Source organism: Wyeomyia smithii, chromosome 3 (genome assembly GCF_029784165.1).
Source record: "Wyeomyia smithii strain HCP4-BCI-WySm-NY-G18 chromosome 3, ASM2978416v1, whole genome shotgun sequence".
NCBI classification, from domain to species: domain Eukaryota; kingdom Metazoa; phylum Arthropoda; class Insecta; order Diptera; family Culicidae; genus Wyeomyia; species Wyeomyia smithii.
This window is the reverse complement of record NC_073696.1, coordinates 30,088,897-30,105,308: the sequence shown is the minus strand read 5'-3', so window position 1 is coordinate 30,105,308 and position 16,412 is coordinate 30,088,897. Positions and strand designations below refer to the sequence as shown.

The following is a 16,412-nucleotide window of genomic DNA, read 5'->3' as shown; positions in this document are numbered from 1 at the left end:
TCTAAAATCAATAGATACCCACGAATAGCTTTGAATCAAACAACTGACAACAATAATTGTAATGGAATTGAAAATTGCAGATGCAAATGACATTCATTGCTAATTGGACTGTAGAATGTTGTAGGTACTAATTTAAACCAATTCAAGTGTAGACTCTGCTAATCAATTTTCATCAAATTTTAATTGACCGAGCTTCCAGCTTCCTTCAATACTCATGTCCAGCTTTGCGATACTGATTAAGTTTGGTTTCAAGACCCGGTTTCAAGTACCTAAGAAGTGGATAGGAATTCGTTTCGAAATTAAACACTCCAGCCTCATTAAAATTCAATCAATTCACAAGATATCCCTAGCGAATGTTTAAGTTTCCATTTTATGATAGTAGCGAGAGCAACTTTATTGTAGCTGCAAACACTCCATCAACTCGGATTAGAACACGTACCAGTGCTTCTTTGTTGATCAATTGATTATTACGCTTGGTGCTGCGATCTGTGAATTTCACAGTGGGGAAAACTGCTTGTCAAACAGATATTTTTTGTCATGTCATTTCGATTGAAATGATATTTTCAACTATTTAAAACAACTTAAAAAGTATCTCACAAAAAAAATCAGTTTATTTTTGGATTCCCAAATTAAATTTCAAAATCCCATCGTTCAGCGCTAAGAATGCGACACGTTTGCCCATCTTACCGCCGATATACAAAGCCGAACCGGTTTACGGTCCGTGCTTCGCTCTGTCGGCACGGAACCAGTCGCTGCCATTTGGCGCGAACGAGTATTGATTGTGACTCCAAATGACACCCTGAGGCATTGCTGACCATTTCGGAATTGAAGTACTCACCGGCGTGTACACAGTAGGGAGCTGTACCTTAGAATTTAATGGTTCGTACTCCCTCTTTGTTGACTCTAGATTGTTGAGGAAGGAATAGAAGGAAACTGGTCCGCGTTCGCGTTAGATGCAGATTACTTCCATGTTCATCCCGTTAACCGTGCCAACCAGCTTCGCATAGATGATTGCTGGTGTCCCGGGGAAATAGATCAACGCGAAGGATTTGTTGACCATGCAGGAACCAGCGTGACCTCAATTGCACACGGGCTGACTGTTGTGGTTTTATTGTATCATTGTCCGAATCGCATTCAACGTGGTACTGGGGTAATTATTGTACTTTGCAAATTAAACGGATGAATCACTGGTCTATCATCGGCTCATAATGGGCTTTGATCTGACCGCGCTTTGTAGTTGATTGATTCGCAGGGGGGATGTTTCGAATATTTAATTTTATATTGAATCATTTTTAATTTGTAGTCCATGTTGGGTTTCTGAACCAAAACCCCGAACTGTGAAAAGACATGAGGAAGCGAAAACCCGGCAGACTCTCAACTAACCAGGAAAGCTTGACATTTTCGACAGAGAAAAGGCCCAAAAGAAACAGAACTCAGTCAACCGACAGAACAACCTCTGTGACTCACTAACCCTATCATCGGTCGACATTTTGCACGCAAAATCACAACCATAGAACAATAGCCTTCGGATAGCTCGAAGGGTGGGCAACATTGGTTGGCGGTAAGTTATTTTCCTTTCCGCTCCAGCGATCACAATGCCGCATAGTGAGTGAGTTTGAAGAATTGAAGCGAAAAGGCAACAAAACAAACCTAAGTCGCATGGAATCGATACTGAACAAACATTTAATTTTCGAGTTGAAAGTTTCTACTATCTTTCGAAACCCGAAACTAAAAAAATTCTATTTTTTATTATGAAAAATCACGATCTGTTAACTGAACTTAGACCTGAGCCCCGAACTTATTTCGACCTGAACTTGAACTTTCACTTAGACTAAGTTTAAACCTAGGCTCAAATCTCAACTTCAGTCTGGAGTTTGAAACTCAATTTAATTTGGAATCTCATTTGAACTTGAACTGGATATGCCTATGGCTCTCAATCGACCTGAAAAGTTACACAGTTGTTATAGGACCCATAAGGAACACAAAAAGTGCATGGGCGCTCACATTCATTTTTGTCCCACCCTAATAACCATACGATGGATTACCACAATGAATATAACGTTGAATAGATTTATTTTTCTGTGTGTGTAGAGCCTCTTTTCATTCTATTAAAATCACCAGATTGCAATTCCTTGAAAAGAACTATTGCACGTTACTAACACCAGTTCTATTATAAGAGGGACATTTTTGTATTTAAATGGCCTGATTCTACTAAGATTCCAAGACCACCAACTTGTCAAAGCGGACTCCGTAAGCTTGCGGATACGGAGCTCTCCTTGGTGGGTAGATGGAAAGATGTATAATTTACTGATATATAGAAAACATCTTCAAAGAAACCTTAATCAATAGCCAAAATACCCGAACACTTTCGAATTTACAGAGTAGGGTATCTCCTTAACAACCACGACAGGCATAATATCAAAGAAAAATTTACGGGAATTTTTCCGAATTAAAGTACAATTAAAGCCTACGAGCTCACCTTCGCGTTTGTTGAATATTTGAGTCACTCTACGCTTCCGTACCGGTGTGTATAACGATCGTCACTATGAAGTGATCGATTCTCACCAATTTACCACTCACTGTTAGTCACACTAGAGCAGCAGCACCCAACCATACCCAAAACGAAATTACTCAAGCTTGAAGTGTTTGCACGCCTCAAATGTTTCAAGTTCAAGTTCACAGCAGTGAGGATCACTGCGAGAGAGAAAAAAAGTCACTGCAGCGAATCACCGAGCGCAGCAGCCGGCCCCGACAGGGACACACACATTCTCCTTGGGCACCGTTTTTTGGCAGTTTGGAGTGACACCCAAATTATCGCTTTCGTGTTCACACAAGCCTGCCTGCTACTATTGCACAGTGATTGCAGATCGCTGTCGAATAACACATCTAGAGGAAAACATTAAGATTTGGCGGCCGCTGTAGATGAGCGTTTGCTTTAAAAACTGTTTGGTAAAATTGGAGACAGAAATTAGGGAATCATTAGCATGATTGAACAGTCGAGCGTGGAGAAGCTTTCGAGGCCGTTGTTGGTTCACATTCCGGAGACAGAAATTTATTTATCACGTTATCTAGTTGAAGTAGGGTAGGGAACATATTCTAAGCAGCTTTAGGAACCGCCTGTGTATTCAGACGAAATACTCGAAATGTGTTGGGTGAAACTCAAACAGTAGTATATCAATCTGTTCTTCATCGTTTTCTCTGTCAGAACTTGCTTTCAGATTGTAAAACTAAGTTGGCAAACTTTAACAATAATCAATTAAAGTTCCCAATCGAGGGACACTATTCCAATCACCCCGAACCTATTTTAAGCAGTTTCCATCTGTTTTGCAGGCGTTTTTTGCAGCACCCGAAGTGGCTCCTGAATGGCTGCAATATAGGTCGATTTGTTTCAAATGCTGTTTTTTCACAAATTTCTTCGTGATTAACGGTATTTTTCATATTCGTAAGACATCCAGACAATCAAAGTTTTCGCTTCAATCATTGAAATTGTCGATATTGATCAAAAAGCAGGAGTTTGAGGCCTGTTTTCTGCGACTGATTAAAATAGGCGCTACTGCTTAAGCCGTTCCTTACCCTATCTTCGAAAGTTTTATAATAGCCGACAGTTTTACTCTGTCGTCAATCGCCTGAAAATTTCACGCAGGGTTGAATTGCTAGTACCTACGCCCAATACACAATAAGCGATTAGTGGTTTCTTTTCTGTATACAATTACGGGAAACCCTAAATTTATTATTATGTCTTTACTACCGTTCCGGTGTTTCCAGTGATGTGATTCGTATTTAAAAGTTGCGGTCTGAAGAGGCTGCGTTGTTTGTGTTACGTTTCAGATACTCATCAACAATCATTATTATGACTCTCCTTTGATAGCATGAAGTAGACATCAGATAGAAACCACTTATCAGATCAGATCGATCGGTGCTAACAAGGGGGAAGCGGCGGATTTCATTGGAATTGGTAATGCCGATTGCAATACCGTCCAGCGGCGGACGAGCAGCGAAATATCTTCAATAAAATAATTCTCTGACAGTTGAACGTCTTTAATTCCGTCGTAATCGACAGCTCGTATACAATTCCAGTCTCGCAACGGTGACAATACTTGTGAAGAACTGATGATTCCGGCTGTTAGTTCGATTCAACTTGGATTGAAAATAACACATATATCACATAGAGGCAGAATGACGTGAGACTAATTAACGTTCGTCTAATTAACGTTCTATCTACTATATAAAAATGGAATTCCGTAACGCTTGATCTCATTGATATTATTCCCTCAGTCTCTGTGGTGTACAGTAATCATCATCATTTTGAATCGTTCTAAGTCAAAAATAATAGGCGGTGACATGTAGGTTTTTTAACATGAAAATGTTCGCTGATGTTCAGGAAAGACATTAGTTATAAAAAAATAGTTATCTAATTACTAAAACTTGAGATATTATTCACAAAACTACGTAAAACATGCAAAATTATGACTTTCTGTGCTAAATTTGCCTCTAAATCAAAATTCAAAGCGATGACATATGATTCTTTTTTCACTAAAATGTTTGTTAATGTTCAGGGAAGATATTCGAGGAAAAATAATTAGTATCTGATTACTAAAACTTGAGATATTATTCACAAAACTACGTAAAACATGCAAAATTATGACTTTTTATAATAAATTCGTCTCCAAATCAAAATTCAAAGCGATGACATGTGATTCTTTTTTCATTAAAATGTTCGTTGATGTTTAGGAAAGATATTTGAGAAAAAATAATAGGTATCTAATTACTAAAACTTGAGATATTATTCACGAAACTACGTAAAACAAGCTAAAATATGCTGAATTTGCCTCTAAATCGAAATTTCAAGCGATGACATGTGATTTTTTTTACATTAAAATGTTTGTAAACGTTTAGGAAAGACAGTTGAAGGAAAGTAACAAGTATCTGTTTACTAAAACTTGAGATTTTATTCACAAAACTACGTAAAACCTGCAAAATTATGACTTTTTATGCTGAATTTGCCTCTAAAACAAAATTTAAAGCCATGACATGTGGTTCTTGTTTCATTGAAACGTTTGTTTATGTTCAGGAAAAACATTTGAGGAAAAATAAATAGTATCTGATTACTAAAACTTGAGATATTATTCACAAAACTGCGTGAAACATGCAACTTTATGACTTTTTATGCTAAATTTGCCTCTAAATCAAAATTTAAAGCGATGATATGTGATTTTTTTTACATTAAAATGTTTGTAAACGTTTAGGAAAGACATTTGAATGAAAGTAACAAGTATCTGTTTACTAAAACTTGAGATTTTATTCACAAAACTACGTAAAACTTGCAAAATTATGACTTTTTATGCTGAATTTGCCTCTAAACAAAATTTAAAGCCATGACATGTGATTCTTTTTTCATTAAAACAATTGTTAATGTTCAGGAAAGACATTTGAGGAAAAATAAATAGTTTATGATTACTAAAACTTGAGATATTATTCACAAAACTACGTGAAACAAGCAACTTTATTACTTTTCATGCTGAATTTGCCTCTAAATCAAAATTTGAAGCGATGATATGTGATTTTTTTTTTACATTAAAATGTTTGTAAACGTTTAGGAAAGACATTTGAAGGAAAGTAACAAGTATCTGCTCACTAAAACTTGATATTTTATTCACAAAACTACGTAAAACATGCAACTTAATGAATTTTTATGCTGAATTCGCCTCTAAATCAAAATTTAAAGCGATGACATGTGATTTTTTTTACATTAAAATGTTTATAAACGTTTAGGAAATACATTTGAAGGAAAGTAATAAGTATCTGTTTACTAAAACTTGAAATTTTATTCACAAAACTACGTAAAACTTTCAAAATTATGACTTTTCATGCTGAATTTGCCTCTAAAACAAAATTTGAAGCCATGACATGTGATTCTTTTTTCATTAAAACGTTTGTCAATGTTCAGGAAAGACATTTGAGGAAAAATAAATAGTATCTGATTACTAAAACTTGAGATATTATTCACAAAACTACGTGAAACATGCAACTTTATGACTTTTTATGCTGAATTTGCCTCTAAATCAAAATTCCAAGCGATGACATGTGATTTTTTTTACATTAAAATGTTTGTTAACGTTCAGGAAAGACATTTGAAGAAAAGTAACAAGTATCTGTTTACAAAAACTTGAGATTTTATTCACAAAACTACGTAAAACTTTCAAAATTATGACTTTTCATGCTGAATTTGCCTCTAAATCTAATTCCAAAGCGATGACATGTGATTCTTTTTTCATTAAAATGTTTGTCAACGTTCAGGAAAGATGTGTTAGGAAAAATAATTAGTATCTGACTACTAAATCTTGAGATATTATTCACGAAACTACCGAAAACACGCAAAATTATGGCTTTCTGTGCTAAATTTGCCTCTAAATCAAAATTCAAAGCGTTGTCATATGATTTTTTTTTACTAAAATGTTTGTTAACGTTCAGGAAAGACATGTGAGGAAAAATATTGAGTATCTGATTACTAAAACTTGAGATTTTATTCACAAAACTACGTAAAACTCGCAAAATTATGACTTTTTATGCTGAATTTGCCTCTAAATCTAATTTCAAAGCGATGACATGTGATTCTTTTTTCATTAAAATGTTTGTTTATGTTAAAATATAAAATGTATGTTTGAAGATGATTTTCTGTATACAGCACAACAATATTGCAGCCTTCTAATAGCGCTCTCGATCAACCAGATTAGTTGAGAAAATTCGTTATCGATATTGTTTTAGCACATTTTGCATGTTGTAGGATAAGAACAACGATACACCGTGCCACAGAGCTGAGTCGAGAAAAATTGCAGTTCGAAAAGATTCTCGACCTGATCGGGGATCGAACCCGATATCACAACCGTGTGGGAGCCAATCGACATCGCTAACCACAGAGCCACGAGGACCACATACAGCATACAGTATACAGAAAATCACCGAAAAATATTTTTTTTTAATTTATACGTTTTTATACGATTACATGCGAAACTTTGACTTTTTATGCGCAATTCGCCTCTGAATCAAAATTCAATGATTTGTTTTTTTTTTGCAATAAAATGTTCGTTGTTCTTTCATCTACAATTTTTTTTGCAGAATAACCCATGTCTCGAGTATGAACATTTTACATTTCTGATGTTTTCGTAGTTTTGTGAATAGTTACATTTTACGGCATTCGATTTACTTTTGTACTTTTGAATTTGAATTTGATTTTTATTAGAGAGCTTTTAACCAGAAGGTCATTCAGCTCTTAATCTTACTGTTTTACTTTTTTTTCGTTAATCCAAACTAGAACTACATTTAGCTGCAGGAAAGGTTACGATTCATTTGTTTGAATATCGATTAAAAGGCAGCTTAAGCATTAAAAATATTTTATTTTCTTATTTTCTACAAAGTTTTGTGGATTAAAAAATGGCGACTTCCGGTTTCAGGAAAATAACCTAAAGTGATATATAGCCAACAATTTCAATACTTCCGAAAGTGGACCTCCATACGTCATTTTATAGCGATGACACAATTTTTTTTTTCATTAAAATGTTTGTTAACGTTCAGAAAAGACATTTGAAGAAAAATAACAAGTATCTGATTACTAAATTTGATATATTATTCACAAAACTACATGAAACATGCAAATTTATGACTTCTAAAGTGATATTTGGCCAACAATTTCAATACTTTCGAAAATGGAACTCCATACGTCATTTTGAAATCCAAAATGGTGACTTCCAGTTTCTGTAAATCAGCCCAAAATCACAAAAAAACAATCCAATATGGACAATCCAACAATCCAGTTCTGCACGTTCTCAGAATATTGAAGTATGGTATCGAACGTCTTCGTCAGTGGTGTTCTTCGGTAGTTTTACTGGCGCAATCTTATGCAAAAAAGGTCCGAAAAAAACCACTGACGAAGACGTTCGACACCCTACTTAAAGTGATGATGGAAGTATAAGATGTAAATTATATTTTTGAGTGAGTTGAGCTAATGCAGCAATGAAATATAAAAAAAAATCTATCTTTGAAACCTTTGATCCCGAGCATCGCCGGGAATGTTCAACTAGTAAAATATAAAGGAGCAGACAACGTGAAAAAAGCTTAACCTAAGTGTAGAATTTGCCTTCTACAAAAGTTACTGCCGGAGCAAAAAAAAATCATAGGTAATTATTGCAATTTGCGACCATGTGCGGTATCAAAGTTTCATTCAAATCTGTGAAGGTCACGAACGAGTTATTTTTTCACCGTTTTGAGCTTTGCACTTTTTGTACATTGACATTTAATTCATCAATGTCATTGTTTTGATTGTTTGCATGCATTGCCAGTTATACAAATTGCTATGCACTCTCTGCACTATGAAAACTGGAGTAAAACGCATTGAGTAGCAAAGAGAGTAATTTCGACCGGTGGCAGTCAGGGTAGAACTGAAACCTATCAGGCTCGTTTCATGTCACCTACATAAACTGCAATCATTTGAGAACGTAAGATAAATATGATGAATAATTTTCAAATGAAAGAAAATCCAGCGAAAATTGTAAAAAAATGAAAAAAAAGTGAAAACGACGATGACAAAAATTGTACAAGAAGAAACGTAAAGAAAAAAAAAACAACATATGCAGGGTTCTCAGTTTCTTGTGGTAATATTTTTAGGGACTCAAAAAACTTTTCTATGCATATGCCTTAACGTTAATCTGTTCAACTTGCAAGTTTCTTAAGTACTCTTCCCTTGAGGGCTCTGTGGATTAATATTAAACAAAGCTCAAAACGAAAAATCATAAAGATTATACCAAGATGATACAAACTAATAACAAAACCCAAATATATTACAAAAACCTTAAAAAAAATATTTACAGAAGAAACAAACCTCACCTTAAATTAAGAGATAGTCCTCGTCAGTTGCATCAAAATGTGGTGGTTTTTATATTTTTTTTATCGAGATGAACTAAGTAACACAGTGAAATAATCTTTTACATTTACTAAAAGGTAAATTGAAGCATGACAATTGTTTCGATAAAAAATCTTGTTTAAATGGCGGATTTATTAACAATATCGCACGGCAGCACATCGCTGACAACTTAAACGGTGTGCACGATTACAGCCTTCCATTTGACCTTTAACACACAATACAAATATGTTCATGTTCGGAAGAGTGTTACACATACAATAACGCTCTTTTTTCAAAATCCGTCCAGAAATAATTTTATAAAATTATGTATTAAAAATGCTCTAGGTTCGCTCCTTTTTTTCCAATATTAAGAGCGTTGAACAAAATTGGAAAAAATCATTTTCTTCAACTGTGCTGAAATAGCTGTGTATTTTAATTACCTCTGTAACAAACGTATATTTCAGAAAAATAACTTCAATAGCTTTTGGAATCCTGTACACCAATACATTACGCAACCTTCACGAATATGAAGAGAATATTTCTCTATGCCGCTCTTTTCACCTTGAAACAAAAGAAAAATCACCACTTCCCAGTAGACGCCCCTGGCATGCCTCACAGTAGACTAACAATTCTGGTCGCAGCGCAGTGGGGAAATAACGCATTCCTTGTTCAAAACCTCTCTCTTCCTTTTTTTACAATTCATAGACAAAATACATAAAAAACACTGATAGCAGATTTTTGAAGTCCACTAAATCTAAAGAATTCAAAAAAATACCGCATTTTACCGCAAAACTAAATTTACGTTTTTCGTTAAGTGCAGCCAATTTTACTTAACACTAGTCGAACATTACTGGCGTTGTTCGGGATCACAAGATTCTAAAAATTTAAGAATCATTTATTAGTTTCCACTAACTCTTAACACAACTCACTTCACAAATATCACACCATATTGCACATCCATACTTCAACTGTCACTTTAAATACAAAAATGATTCCGAATATACCAATACACAGATCTCGTTCGTTTCTGGCATGGTTCAATTTTGGCAACATAAAAACTTTGGACGTGTTGCCACCAGCAACCCAAGCGTTGAATTGAATTTTCGCTTTAGTCCGGTATGCATCGAACAACACTGTTTGGAGTGGTGATATAATTGGCTATTGAATTTTCTATTTAGTCCGGTAGGCATCATAAAAAATTTAAATTTGGACGTGTTGCCAAAATCGAACATGGCCTGTAAAATAATATTTGACCTATTTAGGCCGTTTACCAGACTCCGGAGAGCGCCATCTTGGATTTCAAAATAGCATTTGGGACACATTCGGGCCCACTTACGGGACTCGATTTCTGTCCTCAAGACTTCATCCTGGTGCTGGAAATATATGTTGGATGGCATTTGGCAATTTCAGGCTGTTTTACAGAAACCGGAAGACGCCATCTTGGAATTCAAAAAGGCATCCAGAATCGCTTTCCGATATCTAAACAACATATTGATTCCTTTTTGCTGTATCCATGAAACAGGAAGATTTCAAAATAGCGTCTGGGGTCAGATTTTGCGGAAATATCTTTGAATGATATTTGGCCATTCGGCTACACCTCAAATATGAAGAAAACAATAAAAATAACATCAACTGCACTACGTAATTCCATTTTTATATATAAGATTTCATAGTTTCATCGCGTGAAAAACACTTGCCACCCCAAGGTAACAAATAAATAACAGACTGGTTAATAATACAGACATAGTAACCCTTCAAAAGTTTTTAATTTTTTGCTAAGTCAGGATAACGTTCCACTATCCGAAGCTGCCGTCATCACTGTGGTCCAGAAATGAAAAAAGGTGGTGATCAGTCATTTTCTCGTAAACGTTACATTTTAGAGCAATACTGTCTTCGGGAAAGTTTTAGAGTGAAAAAAGACCATTCTTTGGACATTAACAGTTCCGCGATGAATCCCCCTACAAGGGAGATGAATAGGATATTTTCTCTGAAAATCAATATTTTTGATCGCCGTCTTTGGAAAAGTTTTCCAAAATAAAGTAATGAAAAACTTTGCTGAAGACACTAGGTAGCTATTCCTTAATCTTACTGAGCTATGTGAATAGGTTCCATTATGTTAAAAAAAAGGTTTTCGCCGTTAACATTCATATTTTGTTCCACTATACTTCTGATATTCTCACTGAACTTTATAAAACAACATCAGACCTTTATTCTTAATATGTTACAGCAGATTTTATTTCATTATAATTAAGTTTTTATCATTTTTTCCTGCCAAAAAATTAGCTTTTGACAAGTAACTCTCGATTTTCTACCGTTTCCCAACACATCCCGCGACAAGATTACCACCAATTGAATCGTCCATGTGCTCTGCACACATGGCAGTTAAAATTTCTTGCAGAAATTTGCAGAAACTTATAAAATCATGGAACAAAACAATTTCAAAGTAAGTTCGTATATGTCATGTTGATCAATAGCGGATCCTTGTTGGAAAAACCCTAGGAAGCTTTGCATTTTTACGTTTCGATGCATCTTTTGATGCATGAAAACACGTGGTTTTTGAAAATTTAAATTTCAGCTCGAATGTTCCCGAATAGGAGGTGTACTACGCTCATATAAATTATCTTTAGTACGTAGCAATAATAATTAGCTATTGAAAGTTTATTGAATTTTCAAAAACCACGTGTTTACCTGCATCGATAATATTTCAAAAATGCATCAAAACGTAAAAATGCAAAGCTTGCTATGTTTTTTCCAACAAAGATCCGCTATTCATCAACATGACATATATGAATTTACTTTGAAGTTGTTTTGTTCCATAATTTTCAACTTTTGTCTTTTATTTTTTATTGTTATTTATGACCGTACACTCGTAATAATGGAAAGAATAATTATGAAAAGGAAATAAAAATAACATGCAAAACAACATTTTGCTTATATCTTAAACAATTTTGTTTCGCGTGATGATATTAATTTGAACGGGCTCTACGTTGTTGCCCGTTATACTTCAATCTTGGCTGGCCATGTTTGGGGAGCCATGGCGGGAGCCGTGAATTGAAACAACACGTTTTGCATAGTCTCAGATTTTTGAAAAGTGTTAGGTGGGGTAAAAAAGACTCTCGAAAACTACGAGTTCAAAATCTACTAAAAACAAAAAATTGTCGATGGTCTCCAATCGACCTTAAATTTCCAGAGTTTGTTCATCCATGAAATAATTTGTATAGATGAGTTTTTTTGGGAAAGAAGTTAGCAGGGATAAATAAGGAAAAAGTCAAAGTATAGTGTCCAGGAACTGCCAAAATCATAATGTAGTTGTAACTTTAGGTAAAGTGCATCGAGTTTTTTGTGATTCGGTATGCACAAGGCTTTGTGAAAAATCAACAGGTTACTATAAGGTCACTTGATAAGAAATTCACCTTTTTCTAAAGAAATTGAGTGAAAGTAATGCAATGCATGTATAAATTACGAAAATTTGAGATGTGATTAATTCTAACGATCTCAGAACTCCTTTCCCAGGTATTTTATACCTTGTAACCTAGTACAGCCAGCATTTTAAATATTTCCAATGGTACAAAACAAAGTGGCGCTCCTCGCAACTGATTCAAAAGGTGGTCAAAAACATGTTATGAAAACATAGGCTGACCAGATTTTCCAGGGATAAAAACGGGACAAATGGTTTCAAAAAACGGGACACATGATAAGATTGATTTTTGGAAACTTTTACTAACAAAAGCATGCAAACAATTATTCGTTGCTCTGATTAACTTTTTTTTTGTATGCCTGAAGGGCATGGGACTAAAAGAGCCACTGCGACCATCATATTGATTATCTTTTTTGGCAGACCCTGATGAACCTACCGGATCCTGTACGATACTTAGCGTTTGATAAATTTTGCGTAAAAGAGTGTGATTTTTTGCAATAGGTTCCTAAAATTTGTCACTTGCATGATCGAGATTTTGACTAATAATTGTCATGGTCTCATCTCCAATCGCGACTTTTTCGTTAGTTCACGATAGGGGATGTCCTTTCCAGTGATGCGGTACTGTCAAGAAGGCACAAAATGTACTCAGTAATATTAAACAAATCCTGGCTGCTTATTTTCCATACAGGAAAATTTCAATGCAAAGTTTTGCTCAAAAATTTTTCGAGGAGTATCCGAAAACGGTACAAAATAGCAAAAAGACGGGACAGTTAAAAATAGTCGAAAAAACGGTGCTGTCCCGTTCAAAACGGTACATCTGGTTAGCCTATGAAAACATCAAATTTTCTAGATCATTTCTAAAACAGCGTCTTTTTGAATACGTCAAATAAAAGCTCTTGACCTTTCTTCATAAAACGTATTGTATTGATTCAGAACCTAGTTCTGTTGACAAGATAAAAAAAACTTTAGAAATCACCATGTTTTTGAAGAAAAACCGCAAATTTCTTGTAATGTTATCACGACATCACACGAACTTCCAATAACCTACCTTGGACTGTTTCTATAGGATGAAATAATCATATCAATATTCAGAGTAATCGATTAAGCGTACTTAAAGCTATTGCATTTTGTTGTCTTTTCAGCAGATTTCAGACGCGAATTTTTTGAGGGTTTTTTTAGTCCACTTAACCCTTTTCAAAAAATCTGAGATTATGCAGAACATTGTTCCATTACATGAAAAAACATATTCTGAAAGTGTCCATTGATAACTCTTTAGAGTTCCCATTTCACTCTCTTTCAATTACAAAAAAATGTCTGAAAAAAATTGGGAAAAAATTAAATAAGCTGTCAAGACTAAAATGATCGCAAATAATTTTGTACACAAATGCGTGAATACACAAAAAACAGGACTATTTTTCGTAAAACTAATCAAAACATGAATTAGAACATAGCAAATTAAGATTAAAAAAAAAACATACTAACAAATAATAGGAAAATGAAACGAAAAGTGATCGGTTAAAATTGTTAAATTTCAAAAAAATATGAAAACATTGGGAAAAGTATCGGATAATGCACTAAAAGGGGCTGATTGGGAACAAAGCAGATTAAAACTTATAATAACACATTGTTGCGACTGTTAAAAAATGGAATCAGATATTTAAAAACCAAAAAGTATTATAAATACCTAAACGTTTATTTTCGACTAGGTAGGAAAACATTGCAACAAAAACCAATCAATAACAAATCAACAAAAAATGATCTCTAAACATTCTACCGACAATTACATTGTAACACCACATCACTGCCACTCATAGCAACACGGATGTGGACGGCTTCTGGTTCAACAAATTCGCTAAACTGAATTGAAATCAAAAATCAAACGCTTGAACCTAGTTTCCGCAATTCCCTTTTCACACTCGTCACCCACAGAGTGGCAATAAAAACCTTAAATTCATCATCAAACGGTGCCACAAACGAGAACCATTAGGCCCTCGCGAAAAATGCTTCCAATGAGCTTGCGCAGAGAGCGTGCCAAATCGACTGTTCACAGCGGAGTTGAAAGCTATGAAGGCAGATGCATCGATTGATCATCATCGATGTCATATATATTAGGTCATAAATCATAACTCCAAAAGAATATAGTGCAGTTTGTCATTGGGAAGAACTTGTTTTGCCACGCTCTAAGCAACTGCGCAAAATAATATTAAAAGTATTTTGTGAAACGTGTCAAGAAATAATATACTAAATAAAATCGATGTTAGATTGCACATTACAACTTTTTGAAAAAAAAAACACGCTACTCTTTGATTCAGAACATTAGATAACAGAACTTGGCAATTCAACTACGATGAATATTCATTTGAAAAGTTGAAACGCCCATCGTCTAGCTCGTAATGGTTTACAAATCGGTGCGTTCCAAGCGCATTGCAACAACCCGCGAAATCATGATTTCGTTCGTTTCCAACTCCTTGAAGCACAGCCATCACTGATACGGAGTAGGTAGTAAATCGGTTTCCAATAAGACATGTAAACAGGTCATGAATAGAGACCCTCACGCCAGCGCAATGTGACTGACGACCTTCGAGACTTCTAAAGCTTCTTTTTGTCCTGCTCTCTAGTTTTGCTAAAACCGCCAAAATCATTCGAGCAAACAAAGCGTTTCGGCAAATAACCTGCGCACATCTGTTTACTGTTCCGCACATTTGTAGCCTTTAAACAACAACCGTGTCACCTTCTCCTTCGTTTGGAACCGAATCCGATCTGTCGGAGAGTTCGTACCTAGGTGCTAACGGTGGAGAGTTTACTCATCACTTCAACTCCGTCCTCAAACAAGCAAGGCGTCCACTTGGCGATTGACTTTCTTTTATTGCTGGACATGTCCCGGTTACGAGAGAAAAAATAATTGAATTCGACGCAAAAAATTCTTTTAGCTCACCACGTTCCCCAATTCTGAGTTACACTGTTATGCTAATTTAAACAGTCCACACACCCGTTCGTTCCAAAACTGGTTCAACACGTGCCTCCAAAAATACTAGATCACTGAACCGCATTCAAGTCACGTCCCCGGGATGACACACTCAACACGCCCTACTCTAACGCAAGTATTACCGCTACAGATGTCGCATCAAAACTTTCGCACTACCACGGAACCTTTTGGAACCTCAATAAAATTAACACTAATGGATTCGATCAACAAACAGAAACCAACGCGCCGCGAAAGCTACACAGAACAGAAGCACTGCTGCAAAGGCTGACGTGCGCGCGAAGCTCGAAAGTGCAACTGAAGGCTAGACCCGCTTCGATCGCCAACTTAACCGAGGTAGCAGCCATGTGCACATAAGCATCACCAGTCCCGCACATGCATGTGAGAACCGCGCGAAGACACGGCGTTCAAGGGGGGTTCCATGAGAATCACCGCAAAACGCAAATCAAGACGGGAAGGGTGCAAACAGCCAACGCGGGAATCGTTCCTAATACGAGTAACGAAGTACCTTTTCCGATAGCACCTTGGCCCAAAGCCGTAACGCCACATACTGCTTTGCAGCCCCCCCACTAGCTTATTCTCAACAGTTATCACTAATCGAACACCGAATCTGAATGCACTGTGAGGCACACTTTGTCACTTCCGAAGCGTAATGTTGCGGCGGTAGCTGCCCGGAGAACGTACGCAGCCAGTCAGCCAACCGCGATCACGTTACCAAGCAACACCACCTACTAACGAAAGAATCACCCACCGAGGAATATGTTGCTCTGAACTTGACGACCTTCTTCCAACAACTTTGCACGACGGACTGAATCGTGTTGCACGATCTGCCCAATGTTTTATCACTTTTGGGGCCGTTCGCGCCGGTTTCCACTTTTCCGTTTTCTCCTCCTTCGGCGCGACAATTCGCGGATTTCTTACGCGGTAGCAGAGTAGTGGCGGCCAGGGATGCCACATGTGCAGATTAATCTGTATTTTACAGATTTTTGGCCGAAGTAACGGTACAGAATCTGCATATACAGATATACAGATTTTCGTCGAAATGTACAGATTTACAGATTTTTCGAAATTGACATTAATTTTTAAAAACAATCCAAATTTTATTTCATTAAATA

The 16,412-nt window shown here is 35.9% G+C and overlaps 1 protein-coding gene across 8 annotated transcripts in view; it reads right to left on the bottom strand.

The window, feature by feature from the left end:
• Nucleotides 1-16,103, bottom strand: part of LOC129727069 (mucin-2-like) — a 67,757-nt gene extending 51,654 nt beyond the window's left edge. For 3 of the 8 annotated variants that reach the window (XM_055684478.1, XM_055684479.1, XM_055684477.1), the window contains exon 1: nt 15,423-15,611. The gene's annotated coding sequence lies outside the window, so the exon portion shown is untranslated. The other 5 variants (XM_055684475.1, XM_055684474.1, XM_055684473.1 and 2 more) reach the window with 5 other exon arrangements.
• Between the last annotated feature and the right edge of the window lie 309 nt (nt 16,104-16,412).